This window comes from Euleptes europaea, chromosome 6, assembly GCF_029931775.1.
Source record: "Euleptes europaea isolate rEulEur1 chromosome 6, rEulEur1.hap1, whole genome shotgun sequence".
In the NCBI taxonomy this organism is placed as follows: Eukaryota; Metazoa; Chordata; class Lepidosauria; order Squamata; family Sphaerodactylidae; genus Euleptes; species Euleptes europaea.
The window spans coordinates 93,322,642-93,350,406 of NC_079317.1; the positions used below are offsets into that span (position 1 = coordinate 93,322,642).

General features: G+C 43.3%; 1 protein-coding gene across 13 annotated transcripts in view; it reads right to left on the minus strand.

Moving 5' to 3' along the window:
• BRSK2 (BR serine/threonine kinase 2) overlaps positions 1-27,765 on the minus strand; it is a 528,760-nt gene that overhangs the window by 466,675 nt on the left and 34,320 nt on the right. The gene's annotated exons all lie outside the window — the stretch shown is intronic.

Sequence of the window (27,765 nt, forward strand, 5' to 3'; positions counted from 1 at the left end):
TTCAAGCCGCTGTATGCTGCATTGGTCAGGACGCACCTGGAGCATTCTGAGCAGTTCTGGAGGCCTCACTTCAAAAAGGATGTGGACAGAATTGAGCGGGTGCAGAGGAGAGCGACAAGGATGATCAGGGGCCTGGAGACCAAGCCCTACGAGGAAAGGCTAAGGGAGTTGGGAATGTTTAGTCTGGCGAGGAGGAGGTTGAGGGGGGGCATGTTTGCTCTCTTGGAGTATTTGAAGGGCTTGGAGGAGGGCAGGGAGCTGTTGGCAGCAGAGGATAGGACTTGCAATAATGGGTTTAAATTGCGGGTGGAAAGATACCAGCTGGATATTGGGGGGGGGACTACAGTAGGAGTTGTTTGACAGTGGAATCAACAACTACCTAGGGAAGGGGTGAGATTCCTCTCACTGGCAGTCTTTAAGGAAAGGCTGTACAAGCACTTGTCAGGGATGCTCTAGGCTGATCCTGCATTAAGCAAACGGGTTGGACTAGTTGGGCTGTATGGGGAAGTGGGCTGTGGCTCAGGGTTAGAGCATCTGCTTGGCATGCAGAAGGTCCCAGGTTCCATCCCCGACATCTCCAGTTAAAAGGACCAGGCAAGTAGGTGATGTGAAAGACCTCTGCCTGAGACCCTGGAGAGCCGCTGCCGGTCTGAGTAGACAATACTGACTTTGATGGACCAAGGGTCTGATTCAGTGTAAGGCAGTTTCATGTGTTCATGTGTGGGTGGCCCCTTCCTACTCTATGATTCTATAAGCTATAAAAGGTCTGGCAGCAGGACATATCAAGGACACTTTCTCTCATACATACCAAACTGATTTCTCAGGCTGACAACTAAGGCCTTGATATGAGATGTCTTGGAGTCATGTTGCCAAGGCTATAGAATACCTTTGTAGAAGGAAGTCCACCCGTCCTTGTCCTCATCACTGCCTTTCAAGCACATTGTGAACTATTTGGGGACCAGTTCTTTGACTCTGCTCTTTTCTAAGCTTCAGTCTGACAGGTTGCTTTGATTTTAATTATATACGTAGAACTTAAATCTGGGTGTTAATAACCTTGGAGATCAAGAGGAAAAAAACGTAAGTATTTTTGAGTAAAGAAACAAATCTGTTTCTCATAACATGAAACCTTTTTCCTTTTCCTTACCAACACAATCACAGGCAATATTTTTATCATACATTGATGGACATTTAGTAGTACTACTGAGGACCAGTAAAATTGCTTGGGGGATGAATTTAATACACAAGATGCTAGCTAGCCATGATCAAGATATCAGAAAAATGTTAGAGAACAGCTGTCACATGCCTATCTGTAGCCAGTGATTGAGCAAATCAGGGTAGAAAATGTGATTAAAAAAAAAACTAGGCTAACTGGTATCCAGCTTTTAAACATGTGCAAGCATTTCCCATTAATGTACATGTTGTTATTTATTTTTATTTTATTTTGTTAGATTTTTAGGCTGCCCTTTCCTGACCAGGTCAGGCTCAGAGTGGAATACTCCATTTGAAACATTTTAAAACTAGTCTATAAATTACAATTCAACTATATGCGGAATAAAATCCAGGCGCCCTTGGGCCAGAGCAGCAATAATTTCAGTAGTAAAATACACAATGGGAGTGGGGGGAGAGAAAGGAAGAGGGGGAGGGTAGGAGGGGGGAGGCAAGGCCAACCAGAATGGAAACCGTCGCTGACCTCAACCATATGCCTGGAGGAATAGGTCAGTTTTACAGGCCCTGTGGAACTCCTTCAAGTCCTGCAGGGCCTGAACCTCACCAGGCATAGCATTCCACCAGGCTGGGGCCAGAGCCGAAAAGGCCCTGGCCGAGGACAGCTGGATTTTTTGGGGCCAGGGATCATCAGCAGATATTCTCCAGCCGAGGAAAGTGCTCCTTGTAGGGTGTATCAGGAGAAGCGGTCCCGCAGGTACAACGGTCCCAGACTTCTTATGCCATGAATTTTGTGATTTCCAATAAATACTTGGATAAATGGCTGTTTTTACAACTGAAATTCACAGCTCGTTGTTAGACTTTCCCAAAGAGGTGAGATCATTAACATATCTCAGATTATATGGCAAACATCTCTCTCCACTAGGGTTGCCATCTCCAGGTACTTATACACAAAGTAGCGTGCTGTTACAAAAACCCTATACATTCACCAGAATAAGGTGGCAGAATACTAAAGCAGGAGAGTGAACTTAGGTTTTGATAGTTTTAAAATTCCCTAGAAGAAAAACCCTACGGAGAAAGGTGGTAGCTCAGCTCCTTCTCTGTGCTACTCTCCTACATACAGGGAAGTTTCCATTCATTCAAAAAATGGGAAATCTCCCACATGCAGTTTACAGAAGCACAAACCATTCTGTCACCCACTGCATGCTGCGATCTTCTTTCCGTGTCATTTTGCTGCTTGTACAGACCAGGCCCAAGCGCACCCTGGAATATATCCAACACTCCCTGTGACTGTGAATGGTCAACATTTAGAGGTTTATCTACTATTGCCAGATTTCTGAATAGGGAACCTCTGAAAGCCTCTGTCCTATACCAAACCAACCAATAGAAAGAAAAAGGACCCAACAGTGGTAGTAGTAGTATAATTTACTGCGGTCCTTGACCAGTATTACAAAGCTAAAACATCATTAAAACAACAATAGTTCAATATAACAGAAAAATAGCTACATGAGCATAAGTCAAATGGGTTTAGAGCTCTGCATCAGCTTTAAGATCGTTTCCCAGTGTCTTACATATCCCAAGACAGAATCTACCTACTTGTTTGGATACCCAGTGGTTTCTATCAGATACCAGATATTCCAGTTTAGCAGCATCAGATTCATCAAGAAATCCAACTAACACTGGCTGGAGATATTTTGATCTGGCCTTCTTGTAATATGGACATCTCAGAAGCAGGGGCTCCGTAGTTTCCACCTCCCCCATTGAGCAATGGTTTAAATGTGTTCCTTGACATAGATATTGAGATAACTGAAAAACTCTTGTCCATTTTTGCTTTTTTGACCTTGAAAAACTCTAGGGTTTAACATGTTTTTGTTTCGCCAAAGCCCTGATGCTGCAAGTTAAATTTAAACATGCATTATTCCAAGTGTCACACTTCCCTCTTAACTCAATGATTGGCCCTGCACCTGTAGTGAAAATTAAAAGGCCTAATGGGAGAATTCAGGTGGCTTTGCTTTCCAAACCGCCTCAGTAATGTTATATATAGAACAACACGCACTGGTCTGAAATGAAGCTGTTACATGTAAAATCATTTCACTTTTTTCACCCACTACTCAGGTTAAAAATAGCTTCACCTCCGATGAAAACTGCATAAGCGGTAAAGATAGCAACAATATTTTTCCCCCTTCTATAAACACCTCTCCCTTTGTTCTCTTGCCGCACACAATTTCCTGTGTCATTCACGTAAATGTGAGTCAGCCTTATCCCTGTGGCACAGATCATATTCTGCCACAGTCGTAGGATGTTTTCACAAGAGATGGTTTAATTGGCTTTTGCATTTCCCGCATCTCTGAAAAGATAAAACCAACCTTGGATGCAATGTGCATTTAATTTAGAAATGGTTCTCGCTTGTTTCCTTTCCCACATTGCCAACATGCACCAAGAGATACATCCCAGGTAGAAGGTGGTCATATGGAAATATCCACACTTTTCCGTTTCAGAGGGCCAACTAGAGGGGTACAGAGGAGATGGATGAAGAGCTTCCCAATTAAAAAAGAAAAAAGCAACAGCAATGACGGGGAAACTTCCTCTATCTCTAATAATTATATTGATTTAAAGCATTTATGCAGTGTCCTGGCTGCTACCTGACTAGGGTAGCCAACCTCCAGGTACTAGCTAGAGATCTGCTATTACAACTGATCGTCAGCTGATAGAGATCAGCTCTCCTGGATAAAATGGCCACTTTGGCAATTGGACTTTATGGCACTGAAGTCCCTCCCCTCCCCAAACTCCACCCTCCTCAGGCTCCACCCCAAAAATATCCAGGTATTTCTCAACACGGAGCTGGCAACCCTTTCATCAACAGTCATACCAAAGGTAACTTAAGGTAAAGGTCCCCTGTGCAAGCACCGGGCCATTCCTGACCCATGGGGTGACGTCACATCCCGACGTTTTCTAGGCAGACTTCATTTATGGGGTGGTTTCCCAGTGCCTTCCCCAGTCATCTTCCCTTTACCCTCAGCAAGCTGGGGACTCATTTCACCGACCTTGGAAGGATGGAAAGCTGAGTCAACCTTGAGCCGGCTACCTGAAACCAACTTCCGTCAGGATCGAACTCAGGTCGTGGGCAGAGCTTGGGACTGCAGGTTACCACTCTGTGCCACGGGGCTCAGAGGTAACTTACAATGCTATAAAAACAGTTTCAACACAAAAAAATGCTATTGTTATTATAAAGGGCAAAATGAGGGGGCTGTGAAGAGTCCAAACCACACATTTCATCTTTTGCACTGCTGCTGTAAAGGGGGGGGGCACACAAAGGTAGGAAAAACCTCACATCTGATAGCAAATGATTTTGCAGCTTCTGCATCAGTGTAACCAGCCTGCCAATTACAGGTAAACACAATGTGTTTATTTTAAAGAGCTCACTTTTTAATTAGATTTCTAAACTGACTTACAAAATAAAATGAGATTGTGTGCATGTGTAAAATGTGGTGGCATGTGCAGAAACTCACTTTGCATTGCAAGCTAATTTAAAACGACTCAGGGAAATTATGTTAATCTTGTAATCTATAGTTGGCATTATATATGGTGTGCCAGAAATTTTTTAAAAAAATCGAACCAGGTAATTACACATTTCATCTACATTATCATGCAGGAAACTGTTAAAGGGTTTAATTTGGGCTTGATTTGTGCCACTTGGCATGAATAGGGAGATTAGTTAATTTACTTTTTAAAAAATCCCCTTCCATTCAATAACAGCCTATCCTAAAGACATGGGATGGGGCCAGACTAGGGTTGCCAGGTCCCTCTTTGCCACTGGTGGGAGATCTTTGGGGTGGTGCCTGAAAAGGGCGGGGTTCGGGGAGTGGAGGGACTTCAGTGCCGTAGAGTCCAATGGCCAAAGCGGCCATTTTCTCCAGGTGAACTGATCTCTGCCAGCTGGAGATCCTTTGTAATATCAAGAGATCTCCAGCTAGTACCTGGAAGTTGTAAGATCAGGAGATCTCCAGCTAGTACCTGGCAACCTTAGGCCAGACACAAATTCAAGTACATAAATAAGGTCTGAACCTTAGGACCATGACTGTTCCCTAACTGGACAGTAAACAGAAGAAGCAGTAGTGAGTGCTGTACGCTATTGATCCATTCATTGGCTTTTTGCACCTCCAGAGTAATGTCAGATAAGAGGAACAAATACATCTCTCTCATAGCAAGACACATGAGTTTTACCTGAGGGAGATATACACAAATCAGCCCATTATCTTTTACAAGCGTTAAAAGTTAATGCACAAAAGTTGATGCTGCTTCTGTGAAATGTCAAAAGCGTCTCAAGTCAGACATCTGAAGTAAACTATAAAATCACTCACTTGCTCCCACTCCTTCTTTCTAGTATTAAGACAGGTGCCTTGTGAAAGAAGAAACAGTACATTTGTCTTGTGATCAGGGCACAAGTATGCACAGCTTCAAAAGGGTCAGCAGGGTGCTGCAGACTCAGATTACTGATTTGTAGGGGAAACGGCAAAAGGCCAGTGGGTTTCCTACTTCAGACAAAAACGTTAATATTAGCTATAAAAGTAGCTTGAGCACCCTGCAAAGCATACACATAGAGACCTGAGCAAATCGCTTCCAAACTAAATTTCCATGCCAGCCGGGGCTCTCATTTCCTTAGAGTGAGCTTATAATTGGGACCTTCAGTAAACTAAAGGAAATGATCAGCAATGTCATGGAGTGGTCATGGCAAAACAGGAGAAATTTTACACTTTTCATGCTGAAAATGAAGAGCAAAAGAATGAATTTCCCCCCTACCAAATCTACACATGTATATCATGTGCACTTTTACTGTTGGTCTCGAAAGCCAGCATGGTGCGGCGGTCAGTGTTTGACTTGGATCTGGGAGAATGAGATTTGAATCTCCACTCTGCCATGGAACACTTGCTGAGTGATATTCTCAGCTTAATGTAGAGCTTGGGATCCCCACAGTGGAGAACGGCGGAGTATAAATGAAGGCTTTATGAGGGGAGTGGACATGTACAGGAAGGAGAGGGCTATTAGTAAAAATGGATACTAGTCATGATACATACCTATTCTCTCCAGGATCAGAGGAGCATGCCTATTATATTAAGTGCCATGGAACACAAGCAGGATAAAGCTGCTGCAGTTGTCTTATTTGTGGGCTTCCTAGAGGCACCTGGTTGGCCACTGTGTGAACAGACTTCTTGATGGACCTTGGTCTGATCCAGCATGGCCTTTCTTATGTTCTTAAGTAAGTAAGTAAACAAGCAAATAAATAAATAAGATGAATATTTGGCAGCATTTCCCAAAGTTCGATAAATCCTGCACATATTCAAAATCTTCCCATAGGCAGGCACCTTAACTTAATAATCCCCTTCTCCAGTTCTTATAAGATAGCTTTGAAGTACTGTATTGTAAACGAGTAAGTCAGTCTACACTAAAAGCTGAAAGATGTTGGGAGCAAAAGAGAAGCCAGTATACAGTGTAAGATACTCGTGGTATCACAACCACAACCAGTATATTTCTGACCATTTACCTAGGGGAATCATCACTGCCATATTGTCCCCTGCCCTTAAATTCCTACCTTGAAAAATCAGTCAGAGAGTATCAACAGACAGATGACACCAAAAGCCAAAATATAGGGCTGGTACACACAACCACTGTGAAACTGGGATTGGGTGACGCTGCGATCTGATTGCAAAGAAGTCATATAAGAGCCACACATAATCATCAAGTACAGGCAAGCTCTTCTACTATTTGCTGTAGTAAGGAAAAAGCCATGAACCTGTCTGTTATAGCCAGTAGACAAGAGCCCTACTGCATGTAACTGAAATGCTAGATTACAGTTAGGTTAAGTATCAGAAGGCCAGGTTCTCTACAGGACAATTAGCCATGAACAGCAGTGTTCATTTATTTTTGTGGTGGTGGTGGTGGGGGGGGGTTCACTTTGCCATAAGATGCTAGGCTCTCTTTTTACTACCATTCTTCTTCCTGACATCCAAGTTTACCACATGCAAGGTGGTATGAGTATTTTGTTTTTACCATGGGAAAGTAGTATTCAAACGTGTCATTCCCCCCACTTGCAGTCCAAGTCCTGAGGGCCCTGCACCCTTTACTTTTTTCACCCTGCTCAGAACAAATTTGAGATCCCTCTATACCACTGGTTCCCAACCAGGGGTCCGTGGACCCCCAGGGGTCCGCGAGAACTAAATTAAGGTCCGCAAAACAAAGTTATAAACCCATAATAAATTAATATTTTCAATTAAAAGTTCTCTATTATAAAAATATATATTCAAATATTATTCTAAGTTTAATGTTTAACTAACAGTTATGATTAAAGTTCATTTTCAAATTCTCGGAATTTTTATTTTGAACCTTGGGGTCCCTGCACCGAACAAAAAAGTCCTAGTGGTCCCTGGTCAAAAAAAGGTTGGGAACCACTGCTCTATACAAAATATCACGAGGTCTACCTGTAATAATGCTTACAGTTTCTACTAAGCTGGGATGCTTGAGGCAGGGGCATAGACTTCCCGGTGGGGGGGGGGGGCTGGGACTGGTCAAGAGACATTGCTATGACATCATGGGGAGGAGCCAGTGACATCACAGGGAGGGGCTATGGGGGAGTTGGGGAGGGGCTCCCTAGAAATTTAGGGGGGCTTCAATAAATGTTCTTCAGACTGCTGAAATACAACTTTAACTTCTAATTAACAATGCAAACTTTTTATTTATTCACATTTTTAAAATTAAAGTACAATCAAATATCCTCCAAAAACCATGACTGGGGCTTCCTGCAGAAATCTTTCCATGCTAAAGTTCCTGTTAGCTCACAAACCCATCGGATGTTTTGTCCCTGTTGCTGGAGAAGACTACAGAGTCACATCTTCTGCCGTGTCATTCTGAAGATTACACTTACTTTATCCAGCTCTTGCTGAGAAAATTTGCCATTGCAAGAAGACCGCTTAGGCTCTTATTGCATATGACTGACATTAAACAGCAATAATCCATCAGTTTCAACCAACAGTGATTCGGGTAAGATCAAAACATGTAGCACAATACCGTTTGTAAGCAATTCTAGTTTACTATGACAGCAACTTGTCTCTGGTGGTGGAAATTAAGCTACTTCTGTATGTTCTACATATTTGACCGAGTATCTAGAAATATCCAACTAATCAGGAGATAAAACTATATGTATCCCTACTCTAAACCAACATCTCCTGGAGAGAAAAGCCATTCATATTGCTCGTTCACAATGCCAAACAATGCTTCATAGCCATCTTTCAGACTGCTGAACATAACAGCAAAAGAACAGGTCCTGTGCATGCAAATATGTAACTGGAAAACCAGAGTGATTTTTCTCTTACATATGTATAATGGCCCAGAGTTAATGAAGACCTGGGCGGTGTGATCACTGGCCACCAGCAAAATCCATCCTCTTGCTACCTCTTCTCTATTTCAAAACAAGATCGAGGACAGGGGTGGGAAACGTCAGGCCTGGGGGCCGTTTAAGGCCTGCGAAATCATTTGGTCTGGCCCTTTGTGGGTCCTGACAGATCTCTAGCTAAGAAGGATCTAAGACTGGTGATCCGCCCCCTCCCGCGGACAGGAATAGCCTCTATTCAAGGCAGATGTGAGTTTGTTTTGCTGAGAAAAGGAACTTTTTTACCCCCTCGCAGAAGAGTCGTTAGCTATGGAGCTGCTAGGACCGCCCAAGAAACTGTATTAACTATGACAGCAACTTTCTCACCTGGGTCATGGAGAAACATATTCCCTCTATACTACAAGAGGGCTGGGGGCGGAAGTGGCGACAATGGAGGGGTTAAAGGAGGCAGGGTCAGAATGCATGGGGGGGGGGAGTTCTTAGCCAGTGTGTCCTCATTTCATCCCTGAAGGTGGAGGTAGCAGGAGCCGGCTGTAGAATCCGGCCGCAACCATGCAGAGCAGGATCAACTCCAGCGTGCGGCTGGATGGCTACGCCTGGCTAGTGCAACAGACCATCCTGTGCCACCAGGTGGGCGAGTGCGCCATCGGTTGGATGCCTGCCTGCTTGCCCGTACCGGGGGGGGGGTCATCTGGAGCAGTTGCATGCTTGGGGCTTGGTCGGCTAATTTTTAAGTTGATAATTTTGTATATGGCCCGCGAATTATGTTATAAATATCCAAATGGCCCTTGGCGGAAAAAAGGTTCCTCACCCCTGATCTAGGATGATGGTTTCCCTCTCCCATTTATTTCCTTCCCTTTCTTTTCAATGCTCCAGAACAGCCCAAATATTGCACACTGTGTCCCCAAGCTACCTTCCAAACTTTAGGCAATCAAACACAAAGACTGCCATGAAAATGAAGATGAATTGCAGAAACTTGCCCTCCATTCCCCAGGCTGCCAGTCACTTTTCTTCTTCAATAAAAATTCAAGGGAATGGACAGCAAAAGAGAAAGGAAACCTCGCTTTATGCAGCCGCATATGGTGCTGATGTAAAGGTTCTCTGATTAATAAAATACATGCTTTCCACAGACTCGCTATTAGTCTGACTACGTTCTGGAGGAATTATGCTGCTTTCACAGTCTATCCTCTCATAAAGCTTATTAAAGTGATTGCTGAATTCTGGCTCTTAACAGCCTTCTCAGAGTAGCATCTTCAGTAGTACTGCTTTGCATTAGCAGTAGCAATTTAGCACTTTGCAACCAGCAGTTTCAAATAACTGCCTCCTGGAACTGCATGCCTTTAATGTTTATCAAGTTGCACAGCCTAGACGAAGGCTGGGATGTAATGAGAACGTGCAGTTTGGCCTTAGCAAATTAAGAAACGAATAAAAACTATCCCTTTTTAATACAGTTATTGTACTGTACTACCACTCAATTGAGCAAAGTTTGAATCCTTCCTCCAGGGGGTTGGACTAGATGACCCTTGTAGTACCTTCCAACTCTATGATTCTAACTTAATGACCAGCGTGGTGTAGTGGTTAAGAGTGGCGGACTCTAATCTGGAGAACTGGGTTTGATTCTCCACTCCTCCACATGAGCGGCAGACCCTAATCTGGTGAACTGGCTTGGTTTCAACACTCCTCCACATGAAGCCAGCTAGGTAGGGATGCCAACCTCCAGGTACTAGCTGGAGATCACCTTCTATTACAGCTGATCTCCATCCGATAGAGATCAGTTCACCTGGAGAAAATGGCCCCTTTGGCAACTGGACTCTCTGGCATTGAAGTCCCTCCCCAAACCCCGCCCTCCTCAGGCTCTGCCCCAAAAACCTCCTGTCGGAAGTGAAGAGGGACCTGGCAACCCTACAGCTAGGTGACCTTGGGCTGGTCACAGTTCTCTCAGAACTTTCTCAGGCCTACATACCTCACAAGGTGTCTGTTGTGGGGAGAGAAAGGGAATGAGATTGTAAGCCGGTTTGATTCTTCTTAAAAGGTAGAGAAAGTCAGCATATAAAAACCAACTCTTCTTCTTAAGCAATTCTTCCAGTGGAGTGACAAAAAGTGGAGTGACAAAAAGTGACTCAAGAGATATAAGTGGCAGGGATACTTCCCAATCTGCAGAGTTACACAGAGAACTTGCCAAAGAGGATTTCACAGATAGGCCTGTCTTTCCAAAGTAATATTTATTCCAGTCATAATACTGGCTCACTGACAGGGCTTTGATTTGATTCTTAAATATGTAGCATTCCAATGGTTGCCAAGGGATGTGGACAATCCAGTCTCATATAGCCCGATCTCATCAGATCTCGGAAGCTAAACAGGGCTGCTCAATCACTTGTCTTGGAAGCCCTACAGGGTTGCCATGAGTCAGCTGTGACTTAACACAGCACAGGGAAGTGGCACAGGGCCAAACATTTCGCTTGCATGCGCTGCCATATAGGCAGACAGCACTCTATAGTTGAGGAAGGGAGGCAAATGCCATACTTGTGTGCCCCTAACCCACCTTAGGTAGCATAGGGACTGAGTAGGGTTGCCAACCTCCAGGTAGAAGCTGGAGATCTCCCGCTATTACAACTGATCTCCAGCCGATAGAGAGAAGTTCACCTGGAGAAAATGGCCGCTTTGGCAATTGGACTCTATGGCATTGAAGTCCCTCCCCTCCCCAAACCCTGCCCACCTCAGGCTCTGCCCCCAAAACCTCCCGCTGGTGATGAAGAGGGGCGTGGCAACCCTAGGACTGCAGTTGGAAGTCATGAAAGTTTGGCTTCACACATGGTGATCGCTGGATTCCAGCCAAAGCCTTCTGCAGGGATGAATTAATCCTTCTTGAAGAATTCTCACAAACCAAAGTACTTTGATTACTATTTTATGCTAGAGGCTGTTTTTCAAATTAGGAAGCCAGTGACGAACTTTGAAATACTATAATACTACAAAAATGGGGCCCTTCATAATTATACTTTTTTGACCATAACAGTTTCCACAACTAATCTTCTCAGCATCTAAATTCCAAAGCTTACTCTAATTCCTTGGTTTTATTGTTAGTGATTTTTAAAATTATGTATTGTAAGCTGTCTTGAGCCATGGCAAAAGGCAGGGTATACATATTTTAATAATAAAACAAACAACCACAAGGGGAATGAATCACTTTTCCAGCTGCTACATATCCATCTCTTAGGACGGATGTTTTGGCGGTCCTGCACTAAACGAATCATGGGAGAAAATACTAGTTATTAATTTTCCAAAGAGAATTTGCTTTTAGGCAATTACTGTAGGGCAGCTAAAGCTTCCCAGTACATAGAAAAAATGCTCTTATGTTAAATTTTAATTCATAAGCTCCTTGGCAGGGATCTATTTACCATTCTATCCGGCTTTATTACCTACCAGTCAATTACTGTGAATGCATTAGGTTAGGAAAAAACAGAGGTGAATGATTGTTCATTAAACTCATAACTTAATTACCCACTGTAATGCCCTCAATGACATCTCTCTCCATTTTGTTCTTTTAGGTCAGTGGGGACAGTGATCGGTTTGTTTTTATAACCAGGTATGCGTGTATCTGCTTATTTCTGTATCCCGTGGCGGCCAGCGGAAAATTGGCGATGGGAGGAGGCTCTGCAAGTTCAACTAAGCTCAGTAGCCATGTCCAGTATTTGCTGTCCGTCTGCCATGTGGGAAAGCTTATTTTCACCACATTTTCTCAAGCCACTCCAACTTCTCTGTGTGGAAGGTCGCTTTGGATGAATGCCTTACAAAACCAGCCCCCAAAAGTATGATTTAAAGTGACCATTGAATGGGACTGTTCACATATAGCCCTTCTATAGTTCACATATACCCACCAGGGGAAATAGCTATTACACACAGCTACCTTCAAGGAAAATACAGATATGTGGATTCAGAAGCAGAGGGCTTTGGAAACACGTATTTCTGAGAAGACATGGGAATTACTTACAGAAGAAGTCCTATATACAATGTCGGACCATGGGATGCCCCCAGTATTGGCTTCCTGGTGTGAGGGCACAAGTGATTGTACTAGGGTTGCCAACTGCTAGGTAGCAGCAGGAGATCTCCTGCTAATTCAACTGATCTCCAGCCGAAAGAGATCAGATCACATGGAGAAAAATGGGCGCTTTGGCAATTTAACTCTATGGCATTGAAATCCCTCCCCTCCCCAAACCCTGCCCTCCTCAGGCTCCACCCCAAAAATCTCCCGTCGGTGGCAAAGAGGGAACTGGCAACCCTAGATTGTACCATTCTGCACAGGAGACCACACCCTTCTAGTCATTCTAGATATGGGTCTTTTCCGACAACTGAGCATTCCCCAGTGGATGGTAGGTGTTCCCTTGCTGCTGGGAGAGGGAGCAGTTAGGTAGATGGTCAGGTCAGGAGAAGCTGGTGAGCATTTCTGGCTCCTTTAAAGGAACAGATACGTAGCCAGTGGGGGGGTGGATACAGGGCCGGATTTAGGTTTGATGAGGCCCTAAGCTATTGAAGGTAATGGGGCCCTTTATATGTCCAGCTGTCCTTTGTCAACAACAAATTGTCGCTGTTTTTTGTATATATACTATATGGTAATTTATGGACCTAATAGGTATCTAAAGCCATTTGCACATAACAAAATTTGTATTTTATCAAAGTAATTGTTGAACTGAAATACAATTAAGAAGTATATTAATAGTGAAATAATTATTAAGCTCTAACTTAAATGTTTTTTTATTCATAACAAAGTTAATAATGCAAACACATTGGCATTTGGCACAAAAAAACACACAGTGATATTTTAGGGAGCAGGCTAGCAGGCGGGGCCCATTACTTACATCATAGGAGCCTACACAACACAAAACACTGTTGCTGTATGTAGGTTTTATTTTATTTGTTTTTTATCTTATATTTTGGAAATGTACATCCAGTTATTTTTTCCTTTAAATTTTTTTGGGGGGGCCAAGAGAGTGGGGCCCTAAGCTATAGCTTGTTTAGCTTATACGTAAATCTGGCACTGGGTGGATAAGAACAGCACTGAGTGTGACCAGGTGCAGTAAGCAAAAGCCATGGCATTATAAAATGAGTTGGAGGAGGAAAGTAAGAGTGAGGAGTCACAGGCAGGGCCAGATAACCACCATCATGAGAGCACAAAGAAGAAGCAAAGACAGGCAAAGCAAATGGAGAAGGTTATGGCCATGGGTGAAGTTAAGCCACAACCCATGCTCTAGAGCAGGGGTGGGGAACCTTTTTTCCGCCAAGGGCCATTTAGATATTTATAACATCATTCATGGGCCATACAAAATTATCAAGTTAAAAATTGGCCGACCAAACCCCAAGCAGGCAGCTGCCGCAGAGGACACCCCCCTGGGTGTGGGCAAGTAGGCAGGCATCCAACCAGTGGCATCTCGGGAGGTCTTAGCAGCTCCATAGCTAACGACTCTTCTGCAAGGGAGGGGGGAAAGGTTCTTTTTCTTGGCAAAACAAACTCACATCCGCCTTGAATGCAGGCTATTCCTGTCAGCGGGAGAGGGCGGATCACCAGTCTTAGATCCTTCTGAGTTAGAGATCTGCCAAGACACACGAAGGGCCAGACCAAATGGTTTCGCGGGCCTTAAATGGCCCCCGGGCCTGACGTTCCCCACCCCTGCTCTAGAGGTCAGGCAGAAGAGAATCCAGCAAGGGGGAGGGGATGAAAGCGAGAGTGTGAAGAGACAGCAGGGGCAATAAATTGTCACAGCTGTTTTGATAGAATTTATAATTTCAAGATATTCCCTTATATTAGTCCAGTGTATTAATTTGAAGGCCCTGACCTGGATGGCCCAGGCTAGTCTGATCTCGTCAGATCTCAGAAGCTAAGCAGGGTCAGCCCTGGTTAGTACTTGGATGGGAGACCACCAAGGAATACCAGGGTTGCTCTGCAGAGGAAGACACTGGCAAACCACCTCTGTGAGTCTCTTGCTATGAAAACCCCAAAAGGGGTAGCCATAAGTTGGCTGCGACTTGAAGGCACTTTACACCCACACATTAATTTGAAGACCTTCCCTAAGGGCACATGTTCAAGTAGGCCAGCTAGTTTAGAGTGCTTTCATAAACCTTTTGGGAGTTGCTCCTTAGATTAAAACTACTCCTTGTTCTTCTGGTCTCTATTTTGGAACCCAGAAACATTACAATAGCCAACAACCAGAATAAATCGCAACAACTCCTGTGTTTGGCCTCATTTATGGATCACACTGGGTTTAAAGTGCCACTCCCACCAAATCAAATTATACTGGGTTATAAATTCTGTATTATTTCCATTTTGCGTCACTACTGAACTGTGATAATGAAAATGACTGGAATGAAACACAATCATGTAAACCTTAGCATCTCCAAACTACACACTGCATCATTTTAATACCATAAAAAGTCATATATGTTTGTAGATCTAAGCCCTACTGTATTCATGTTGCAACTCCATGTCCTTTGTGGTTAAACAAATTCTAATCGATTAAAGAACTTAAGGGCCTATTTCTTGAACATACTGATTAGAACAAAAAAGCAACCTTGAATGAAAATTGGCATGTAAATAGTAAGTCATGCTTCCTGGCATCCATAATCTAGTTTGTTAGATTTTTGCTTTAAAATCTAACCAGTACTGGCTTCTTATCTAATCACTTCTTTCATGCCATCAACAAAGGAGATCAGGCTGCAATTTAACTCAAGTTGCTCTTCCCTTCACCTTTTAGATGTAGTTTTTCTTAAAGGGAAAACACAGGGCTGAATCCAAAGAACCGAGAACAAAAGGAAAATAATACCTGGTGCAGTTCCACAAATACTTGAACAAAAGTTCACAGGCAATTGAGCATAGGTTCTCTAGCAGGTCTCACTTTTCTTGAAAAAGCAAGTTAACATCTTGGGATTTACATTCACTTTCTCATGAAATGCTCTAGCACAAGTTTAAACAAGTTTGCCTTGAATGTAAGATACCTCCTGCATGCGTAAGAGTTTTTGGATTCAACTCATAATACCTTGGCCTCATGAAAAAACAGATTAGTTTTCTAATAGAACCATACATGCAACATTTTAACAGAATTAATAGGTAATTCCTGGATTTCACAACCATCTCTAACAAAATAAAAACTTGTCCTCTCCTGCTTCCTGTTTGTGCACACTAATCGCTGGGAGATCTGAGTTTAATATATCATGTGGATGGATGTCATGGAAGATTGAAAGAGATGTTCTTCAATTCCATTCCACCCTTATCATTCTGTGTATAGCTGTATTATGTTGGCACCAAATTAGACCTAACGTGAATTTTCAGAGGTTTGGGAAGTTCTTGCCTGGGAAAAACATCCAAGAAATCTCGAGGGAAGCAAAAGACATTGTGGTAAAACAAGTGAGATTTCATGCCTTAACTATGGGCCTGATTGAAATATTTTTAATTTTCTTGGCAGCACGTTTGCTGCCAGAATTTATTCCTGAGTAGCTGGGGCTCAAAAAGATGAGAGAACATTTGAGTCTCCTTCAACGCAAGGAGCTGCTGGCCTCCAGGAGATGTCGCAGTGACAGGTGTGTGCGCCACTTGAGAAAATAATTCTACAGTTCTCACAGACAGATGGAGCTTCAGCCACCTGGCCAACCTGCTGAGAGAACACGGAAACATGGCTTGTCACATATTTGGAGGAAAGCAGCGATGTTTTGCTACTGCTTCCATTCCTTTATGATCTACTAAATGTAAGAATCAGTGCTTCAGCCAGGATTGGGCAATTCTTTGTGTTTGTGATGTTCAAGATACTTTTCTTTCATTATAAAACAGAGTTCAAACAAAGTGATAGAGACAACAAATGCGTAAGGGAAAGAAAAAAAAACAGACAGGTGAATGTGCCTACATTTTTAACCACTTCTTCTATAGCCTCCCAGACAAAGATCAATAGATAGCATTGCACAAAGACACCAGCAATAAACAATCCATCTGCTTTCTATAGTGAATTCTAATGATAGTCTTAATTCCATCTGCAGAGTTGGAACACCTCTGCCCCTGTGTATCCGGACAGCCAAGTCCTAGAAAAATCACAGGATTTTCAGTTTTCTTACCTGTGATATAAGAATCACATGCCTATTTCACAAGGCATGACTACAATGTAAACTGCTTATTTAATTATTTGCTATAGATCTGGCCCATCCAAAGCTCTGCACATTTAAGTTCAGTTGTTTAATGAGCAAAATTTAAACACATGCTTAGCTTTAGATAGATAATGTCAATTCATTTCTAAAACATACCTGGAATAACTTGGTAGAACAGAAATGTCTTGGCAACTAATTTATCATGGTATTAATGACCTCCAGTGTTATGTCTGGGATCCATACCAACTAACAGTCAAACTTGATGGGACACTGGGAAATTTATGAACAGATCTGCCCGCCATTTCCCCCTGTTTATTTAAAATATGTATATACCTGCTTTTCTCCCAAGTACCCCCAGGGCCCAAGGCAGCCCCTTTAGCTGTGAAGACGTCTTCCAAACATTTTTTAGCAGTGGTATCCAAAAACCCTTTTAAAGCGATGTTTTTTATAACATTTTCAAACTCTTAATACATTGCTGGGAATACATAATGCGGTAACCCCCAGAGACTGGGAGGATTGTTTAAAAGCATTTTTAAAGTGTTTGTCCGATTCCTCTTGTAGAAATGGAAACTTTTTTACTTCAGGATCTTTAAGGCTGTTCATATATTAACAAACTAAACTCCATGATGTCCATAGGCGCCAAGGAACTGCAAAGGGACAGTGAATGAAATACAAGCTCAGAACATCCGTCATCTTTCCAAATAAGGTGCTTGAAGTCAATTTCAAACCAAAATAATATTCTGGCGACAATTTTAAATCTATTTTCCACACGCTTTTTGTCAAACAGCGAAGCCTGACAAAATCTCTGTAAGCCCTGCTCAAAGTAAAAAAAACAAACTCAAAACACTGTTTCAGGCAACTTCTTCCAAAGATCCACACTTATGCATTAGCATGCATACATGCACACAAAAAAACTATCCCGTCCTTCTGTCTTCAGATCAATGTCACCAGCAGGTATCCTGGGAACCGAAGAGCAACCAAGCCAGTGACAGTATTCAAACTATGCCACTGACTTTAGTGAATTTAGGTGCTGCGCTTCACTGAATATATGTGGTCCCCAAAGGACATCTAGGTGTTTCATATATAGTCGATCATCATGAAAACATTGGTCTGGGGCTGTTTTCATCTCACCCTGTCCACTTCCTTGAAAAGCGCCTACTTGGGAAGGTCAGCAGGTCAGCTAAATCAGAATCTAGCCCCTTTGCAGTCTCTCTCTCTCTCTCTCTCTCTCTAGTTCCTCAGGCACTGGGATTGTGCTAATCTACAGCATTACCTTAATTGCTGCAATTTCCATCCTATGGAAGTAGTGCAGCTAACCCCTTTCAATTGCTTATGAAGCCGAGTTATTTATTAAGTGCCTGTTACTAAACAAAGCCTCTCTTGCAATTATTCCAATCAAGGCACAAGAAAAAGAAAGAAATAGGAAAATTCATTTTCAAACACTGCAGACCGAACCAGAAGGAGACATGATACTTGCAAATATGTTGCTGTTGTTTGTTTGTTTGTTTGTTTGTGAAAAGCAGCTTTGGCATGAGGATAAAGCAAGGCAGAGACGACGCAACCTTTTCTTCGCTGTGGTTCCTTGTACAAATCATCCCAAATGGGATTGTTGCTGAGAAGATTGTAGCAGGCTGTTGGCTAGGACAAACATGGTTTGGGAACCTTCTGGAGGACTGCCGACTCCCATATGAACCTACCTGACCACAGTGGACATATTTGGAGATCCTGTTTTAGGTACCGCCAGCATCTGAGGGTAGACGGGTTGCAGCCTGGGGAAAGGGAATTCCCTCCCCGGAGAAATGCGTTTGTCCACTTCTATAATTGTCTTCTAACCAGAGGCTGAAGATTTTTGTTTTCTTTTGTCTGGCATTCCCTCACTGATTTTCACTGACCCTTCCTGTTCATGTGCATGTTTATGTGTTCTGTTTTGTTTTAAATTGTTTTTATATATCTAGATGTGTTTTAAATCTTGTTTTAATTGGGGGTTTTTAACTGGGGACCCTGAGTTGGGTGGAAAGATGTTTTTTAAAACGTTTTCAGTTAAACAAACAAACCAACAAATGCATAAAGTCCTTGGAGTGGGTGGCTTACAGTTAGGGTTGCCAGGTCCCTCTTCTCCATCAGCAGGAGGTTTTTGGGGTGGGGCCTGAGGAGGGCGGAGTTTGGGGAGGGGAGGAACTTCAGTACCATAGAGTCCAATTGCCAAAGTGGCCATTTTCACCAGGTGAACTGATGTCTATCGGCTGGCGATCAGCTATAATAGCAGGAGATCTCCAGCTAGTACCCGGAGCTTGGCAACCATACTTAGAGTGGCAGACGCTGGCCAAAGCAAGTGCTGCATAGCTCCCATACCCTTCACTACCACTTTTGTTCTCCCCTCTCTCCAAGTAGTTTTTTTTTTTTTAAGGGATCAGTTCTATGTGTTTGCAATGTGTAGCTAGCCTAAAAGGTTACAAAATTAGAGAGATTCTGAATAGCCATATTTAATATTGGAATTGGGCTATGTCACAAGGGAAACCAAATGAAAAACTAAATAAAAGGAGAGGAGAACTAATCAGAAACTGGAAACAACTTGCCAGTGGAGGCCTAAAAACAGTCAAGGGAAGTGGTAAGAGAACCTGACATTCAGGCCTATTCAGATCGGGAGCAGCCAGCCACAGGGAGAAACCAGTCAGATCCCTACTTCTAGGAATATAGGTCACTGTTTGACACACCACTGCAAGAGAGAGAGGGAGACAGACAGAGCTTCCTGAGCTTTCTTAATGGCATGCCAAAAGCCAGTCTTTACTGATGGCGACATGAAAGTTGGTTGAAACAACTGTGCAAGAAAGCCCCCAGTGTTTTTCAGGACCACACAAGAAACTCATACATCTAGGAAATAAGTTTATGAATCACTGCTGACTCATATGTCACAAAAGATACAGGAAGGAGGAAATCATTGAGGTATCTGTAGATAAGCCCCCACTTTCCCTCTCTGTTAAAAAAAAACCCACTTTGATCTGAAAAATGTATTTGGAAGCCAGTGGAATAAAATGACTCATCCAAATTCATGTACAGTGGGGAGTTTGCAGATTTGTCTTCTGAACTTTTCTGTACTTCCGGCAACTTTCTGGTGAATTGCAGTGGCCTTGCAACAGTTTTACAGATTCAGAGGATCAAGTCCTGTCAAGTAGACAGCTGCAAGAGTCTTTTGGCTCTCAACAAATCTCATCTTCCATATGTCATAGGTAAGAGGTGGGGAAAGTCCGGCCCAGGGGCCATTTAAGGCCCACAATCATTTGGTCTGGCCCTTTGTGGGTCCTAGCAGTTCTCTAGCTCAGAAGGATCTAAGACTGGCGATCCGCACCCTCTCACGGACAGGAATAGCCTCTATTCAAGGTGGATGTGAGTTTGTTTTGCTGAGAAAAGGAACCTTTCCCCTCCCCTTGCAGAAGAGTCATTAATTTTGTATGGCCCACGAATGATGTTATAAATATCCAAATGGCCCTTGGTGTAAAAAAGGTTCTCCACCCCTGTCATAGGTGTTCTGGCTACAGACGTTTTAGCAAGAGTCTAAACCTCTCCCATTCTCTCTCTCCATGCTTCATCTTCCTGAGAATAACAATACTGTGCTCCTCAAAACACACACCTCTCCTTTGTCATCTGGCTCAATTATCATCCTCTGCCAACAAAGGAAACCCTTTTGTTTTGGCTGTTCCTTGTGCCCAGAGGAACAAAGTGCAGACACGGGAAGAACAATGCCCCAACCATACTTCCTTGAAATATGCAGGAAGGGGTCTACATTAATGTGGTGATTCTGCCATAGGCTTACCGACACTTCTGGGTTGCATGGAGAGAGAACAACAGAAAGCAAGAGCTTTCTTCAAGGCCAGATTAAATGCACTGCCATTGGGGGAGTTAGCAGGCAGATTTTCAGGGGTCCCCTTTTCCGAGTGACTTTGTGATTGTGGATCAAGGAGTTTGGACACTGTTAGGCATTTTTGTGTAGATTGTAAAAAAGCATGATCTCGCCAGGGACAAATGGATCACAATATACATTCAGTGGTGGGGACCTGCCCGAAAGCAAGCTATAGTTGCAAAGTTATTGGCTGATACTGACCCAAATGTAACCCTTGCTGTGGTAAAAAATTTATCTATGGTTTTTAATGATACCTAGAATCATAGAATCATACAGTTGGAAGAGACCACCAGGGTCATCTAATCCAACCCCCTGCACAATGCAGGAAACCCACAACCACCTCCCCCCTACACCCCCAGTGACCCCCACTCCATGTCCCGAAGATGGCCAAGATGCCCTCCCTCTCATCATCTGCCTAAGATCATAGAATCAGCATTGCTGACAGATGGCCATCCAACCTCTTCTTAAAAACCTCCAGAGAAGGAGCACTCACCCCCTCCCGAGGAAGCCTGTTCCACTGAGGAACCGCTCTAACGGTTAGAAAATTCTTTTTAACTGTACTGCTTAGATATTATATTTTGTATGTTTGGTTATTTATGTATTATGGAATGTATTGAATTTGTTTTGCTTATGACCTGTTGGTCCACAAGCATAAAGAATGGAATAAAGGAAAGAAATAAAGGAAAGCAAGAGCAGTGACACAACGGTGCATTCCCTCAGAGCACAGATGCCGAGTGCCAGGATCAATGCCAAAGCAAAGGGATGGATGCGTGGGGGCCAGAGCCCTTACACTGAAGCCTATGCCCTGCAGCCACAGGTCAACAATCCAGCTGCAGATCAATCCAGCTGCAGATCAACAATCCAGCTGCAGTCCAGCTGCATTCCCTCAGAGCACAGATGCCGAGTGCCAAGATCAATGCCAAAGCAAAGGGATGGATCCGTTGGTGCCGGAGCCCTTACACTGAATCCTATGCCCTGCTGCCGCAGATCAACGATCCAGCTGAAGAGGACTAAAAGCAGAATCAGTCATTGCTGTCATGGTTCCTATGTTGCCAGCAACATTCTTGTGGGGTGTACGGAATGCCAATTGATAGCTGACAAGGCCTTGTATCACAGACTGTTGTGTGGCCAGATTTAACGTTTTGCCATCTGCGCTACTCGAAGGCAGATTTCGGAAAATTCCTCTGCCTGATAGGCTCTGTCTGCCTTTGCGACAATAATTGTATAGAAACAGTTGCTCACATTTTATCTTATTGCAGTTTCTACACAGAATCTCGTAATGAGCTACTAAGCCCCCTCTTAGTAAATAGACTGTCTCAGATTCTTTTAACGTTCTCTGTTTATTGAACCATCGTTCGCCCCAGATATTGGAGATGGTGGCAGTTTTTAAAGTTGGTTTTAAAAGCCCGCCAAACGGCTAATGAGATGGCAGTATCAACAAACTGTATTTCTCAATGTAACTGCCTTTTATCCATATTATAAAGGGCACCTTGTAACATTTCCATTCCTTTTGTAAGCTTTTGTATTGTGTTTGTATGCCAATGAAGGAATGATGATGATTGTTGTGTGCTAGATCAGAGAGTGCTGGTGCTGTGTCCAGCTTGGAGGGCTTTAAGAGGGGAGTGGACATATTCATTGAGGAGAGGGGTATTCATGGCTATTAGTGAGAATGGATATTAGTCATGCTGCATACCTATTCTCTCTAGTATCAGAGGAGCATGCCTATTATTTTGGGTGCGGTGGAACACAGGCAGGATGGTTCTGCTGCACTCATCTTGTTTGTGGCTTCCTAGAGGCACCTGGTTGGCCACTGTGTGAACAGACTGCTGGACTTGATGGGCCTTGGTCTGATCCAGCAGGGCCTTTCTTATGTTCTTATGTTCTTATCATAGTATGTAACTTTAACTTCAGCAGTAGTACAAGCTTCCACTCCGCTTGGGTCATAGCAACCAAAGTAAACTGATTAGGCTACGTTTTTCTCCATGAGTAAATGCTCAGTCAGTTGAGAGAAGCGAAGTTCCTTCAGTGCTTAACTGAAGAAAGGTGAAAAGATCATGAACTATACAGCTTCACCCAACACTGTACTTATTGCTTAAATTACTAATGCAGAATATGTCCTTCCACCCTCTACATTGGACAAACAGGCCAGTCCCTTCCACAGAGGTTAAATGGACATACATCTAACATCAGAAACCACAACATTCAGACACCAGTGGGGGACATTTTAACCTTCTAGGACATTCAGTTGCTGATTTAAGATTAGCAGTTCTCTTACAGAGGGATTTCAAAGGGAGATTAGAAAGAGAGATTGCAAAATTACAACTAATAATGAAGCTCAGGACAATGCATTCTCCTAGATTGAATAGAGAACTGGGATTCCTATGCTAATTTCGCCTTGCCTACTACCCCTGTGCATATCACATCTAATCCAATCACACCCACTAATGTAATTTACTTGCTTTTGACAATTACATTGCCGTTGTGTGTCTAGTTCACTCTTCTCTTCTTAAGGACAGACGGACTCGCATTCTAGCTGTATCTGAAGAAGTGGCTCATGAAAACTCATGTTTGTCTTTAAGGTGCTACTGGGCTCTTGCTCTTTTCTAATGCAGAATATGTTAGAAGTTTCTGTACTTGAAACTGGGAAGAACAAGACTTGGAGAATATACCAGGGACTTGAAAAAGCCACGAAGACCTCCAGCAGGTATACAATACTGAAGACCTTCGCAGCTTTTCATAACGTCTGCTTTCTATGCACCTCCATTTATGCTCCATAAAAGCCATCTGACATGTCCTTCACTAGTGCAGTAAAAGGACTTTTAATTCACAGTGGCATGTACATGCAGAAATATGTTTTATGCTTGTTTATATAAAACATATATCTCTATATAAACTTTTGTCAGAAGATATTTTATCTATGGCACTTTATGATTAGCCATAAATTCCCTCGGAATTTTTTTTGTTTAATCTCAGTGCACTATAAATCCAAAAGGAGCCCTCCATCTCTTTATAGATAAACCACCATCTAACCTCTTTCTTATCTGCCCAGCGCAGCAGCTTCACCCACCTCTCTCTCCCCTGCAATCAGAAAAAATATATTTTCTCTCCTCACAAAGTCAAGCCTTGAACAAGCCTGTTCCTTTTTAAATGTCACCATCTTTCCTCTGGATTTATTTTTTAAAGTGTCATTTGCTGGGAAATTATTTTCCCTGAAGGCTACCTCTAGGAATGCTGAAGTCCATCTACAATCACCCCCACCAGTAGGAGCCCCTTGGAGCACAGTGGTAAGCTGCAGTACTGCAGTCCAAGCTCTGCTCACAACCTGAGTTCGATCCTGACGGAAGTCAGTTTCAGGTAGCCAGCTCAAGGTTGGCTCAGCCTCCCATCCTTCTGAGGCTGGTGAAATGAGTACCCAGCTTGGTGGGGGTAAAGTGTAGAGGACTGGAGAAAGCAATGGCAAACCAACCCGTAAACAAAGTCTGCCTAGTAAACGTCAAGATGTGATGTCACTCCACGGGTTAGTAATGATACTAATGATGCTTTGATACTAAGAACCCTTGATATAAGTGAATGCATTGCTGAAGAGGGTAGCAGAGTATGTCCTTTTCACGCCAGGGTGATACATGTTATTAAAAATGGCTAGAAGCTTATGTTGTGACTGTGCCAAGAGATAAAGAATTGTGTAAAAGTCCTCCACTTGTCCAGTCTAAAGAGAAATAGGAGGTATGGTAGGTTCACTTGCTCAAGAGAACAAGGGCGGTGGCTGAGTACAGTCAGCAATTTTTCCTCATCCAACTGTCTGAACTGCACTAAGCTTGCAGGTATTCTAGTTCTACCTTTACTCATTCGGCATGACAACTAGGTAGGCAGATACGTCGAGGCGCTGTGAGGATTGCCCTTTCTCCACTGTAATCTATTTGCAAGCCAGTGTAACCCAAGTCAAAATACAGAGAATTCCCGTAGACGCCAATGCTTTGCTGCTGACATCTTAGAGCAGCAGGTAAGAACTGCAGTGCCACAAACGTATCTACTATCATGTTGAGGATGCGCCTAAGTGGTGGCAGATCTTTTCAGGAAAGCCTTCTTGGACATGGCAGAGCTAAAGGAACTGCAGTCGCCCCTCCGCTTCTGCCTTTTGGCACTCATGCTGCGGTCACTGCTCTTGATCCTGTCTCGAACTCCGTAACTGTGACGCCGCTGTCCGCATGCACTCATTCACCGCTTCTGCTGCCTTGTCACCTACCCTGTCCACCCTTTTAACTGTCGCCATACTCCATTTTTTAAAATAGCCATGCCTTATGAGGAGAGACTTAAGGAGTTGGGTTTGTTTAGTTTGGAGAAGAGAAGGTTGAGGGGAGACATGATAGCCATGTTTAAATATTTGAGGGGATGTCATGTTGATTAGGGAACTAGCTTGTTCTCAGTTGTTCCAGAGACTAGGACACGGAGTAATGGATTTAAACTAATAGAAAAGCGATTCTACCTAAACATTAGAAAGAACTTTCTGATGGTGAGGGCTGTTTGATGGTGGAATGTGCTGCCTCGGAGGGTGGTGGAGTCCCCGTCTTTGGAGGTCTTTAAGCAGAGGCTAGATGGCCATCTGTCGGGAATGCTTTGATTGTGGGATCCTGCATGACGGGGGGAGGGTTGAGGCCACTGGGGATGTGGGGGGAGGTAGTTGTTATTTTCCTGCATTGTGCAGGGGGTTGGTCTAGATGACCCTGGTGGTCCCTTCCAACTCTATGATTCTATGATTTTATAATCAAATGGTAACAGCCATTTATGGGAGCACAATGAGCATTACAAGCAGTAAAAAAAAAGTTTCTCTCATTTGCCAAGCAAATCTAGTTTATATTTGCCGTTGGAATGACTGGTGTTTATAGTTGCTGAACCATCATCAGCCTTTGAGTTCTTCAGAAAAATATTAGTTTTAATGATCTTATGACCACCCCCCACTCTCGCACTACTTTATCTCTCTGCCCGCTCAGATATTATTGCAGTACTGTGACTTCTTCAAAAACTACTTCAGGAATGTCTACAAGAAGGAACAATAGGACTGGAAGGGGGTGGATATAGAATGTCCTTCTTCCATCTCTGCCAATCCGGGCTGTTGGTGCCTTACCTCTCTTGGCCCGATCTAGCCACAGTGATCCATGCGACAGTCACCTCTAGGCTGGATTACTGTAACTCGCTCTATGTAAGGCTGCCCTCAAGACTGATCTGGAAGCTCCAGCTGGTACAGAATGCTGCGGCTAGACTCCTTACGGGGACCTTGCTGCGGGAGCATATACTTCATCAGCTGCACTTGTTCCAGCTGGAGTATCGGATCAGGTTCAAGGGGCTGGTTTTGACCTTTAAAGCCTCACATGGTCTGGGAACCTTGTATCTTCGAGACCGCCTCTTCTGGTACAACCCCCAAAGAACATTATGTTCTGTAGATAATAACCTACTGGTGGTCCCCAGCCCTAAGAATGCGTGGCTGTCCTCGACAAGAGCCGGGGCCTTTTCGGCCTTGGCTCCGGCCTGTTCGACTGCCCTCCCTAGTAACATCAGAGCTCTGCAGGACCTTAAAGAGTTCTGCAGGGCTTGTAAAACAGAACTATTTCACCAGCCCTACAACTGAGGGCAGCCGTGGAGATCATCTATGCTGGCCTCCCTACCTCCCCCCCCCCCATTTTTAGTCGAGTTAAGTTATAATCTATGGGGGAATGTCTGGCTGCAAGATTCCTCAGCGGAAACTACTTTTATTGCACCATCTGTTGTTTTTAGCGGGATATATTATTGTTTTTATTGTTTTAATGGAATGCTTCATTATTATGCCTATGGGCTGGTTTTAACTGTTGTTACCCACCCTGAGCCTGGCATGGGCTGGGGAGGGTGGGATATATCCCCCGAAGAGCATTACGCTCTGCTGACAATAATCTGTTGGTGGTCCCTGGCCCAAGGAGTGTAGGCTGTCCTCGACTAGGGCCAGGGCCTTCTCAGCCCTGGCCCCGGCCTAATATCAAGGCCCTGTGGGACCTGAAGGAGTTCTGCAGGGCCTGTAAGACAGAGCTATTCCACCAGGCCTATGGTTGAGGACGGCCGCAGGTGAGATTAAGTAAGATCAGTGCTGGCCTCCCCACCCCCACCCCCCAGCTTATGATCTATGCAGTGACCATCTTTTATATTAATTGGGGCTGCTTTATGGTTTTATATATATTATTGTTTTATCGTTATATTGTAAAAAAAATTAATGTTGTAACCCGCCCTGAGCCCAGCCTGGCCAGGGGAGGGTGGGCTAGAAGTATGAAAAATACATAAATACATAAATACATAAATAATAAATAATATCTATGAGGTATAAAATGCTTATCCATATGAGGATTGCCCATTTGCCTACATGGTTCTTAGACGTAGGCTTTATGAAAGCTCAAGTGAAGGAAACTATGAGGAATCAGTTCCTGTGCCGCTGTAGTAATATATCCACTGAACATCTTGGACCTCATATTTGTAAACCAGCATGGTGTGTATGGAGCTAGTTTCTAAACACCAATAATGGAAGACACTCCAGTGTTTCACAGTAGTTAGCAACACTGCTAAGAATGATTGAAGTCCTGGGTCATGCAAGCAACAAAGGAAGCCCTATGGATGAAATTATTGCTGATATTACAACTCCTCTGAGAACCTGGTAATCTAGAGTCCAGAATTACACCCTTTAGAGGCTGTGACTTTGAAGCAGATGGTAAAATAAACAAGAAAAAGAAAGTTGTATCTGCATATGGCAACACTCACGCTGAGGACTGAGGACAGTCTGATTTAGTTCATATTCTACAAATAAGTCATAGACATTTATGAGATTATTGGGGTTCCATCTGCGGACATCTTTTAAGAACAGTTTCATGGCATTCAGAATTAACCTCTTCACTCTTCGATGGCTCTTCTTTATAGCCGACTCATAAAATATCAACATCAAAAAGCTGGAAATTTTTATGTGTAATTAATTTAGAAATTCTTTCTCTTTTTTAAAGCAAGTCTTTTCTTTAAACATTTTTCATGCATCAGAAGATATGGGATCCCAAATGAAATTCAGATAAAACAGAAAAGGTAAAATGATGAAACACATAGGAATAAGATGTTTGATACTTTAAATAGGAACACCAAGCTCTTTCTCCCCACCAACCCCACTATTCCCAATTACACCATTGGTTTGACAGAA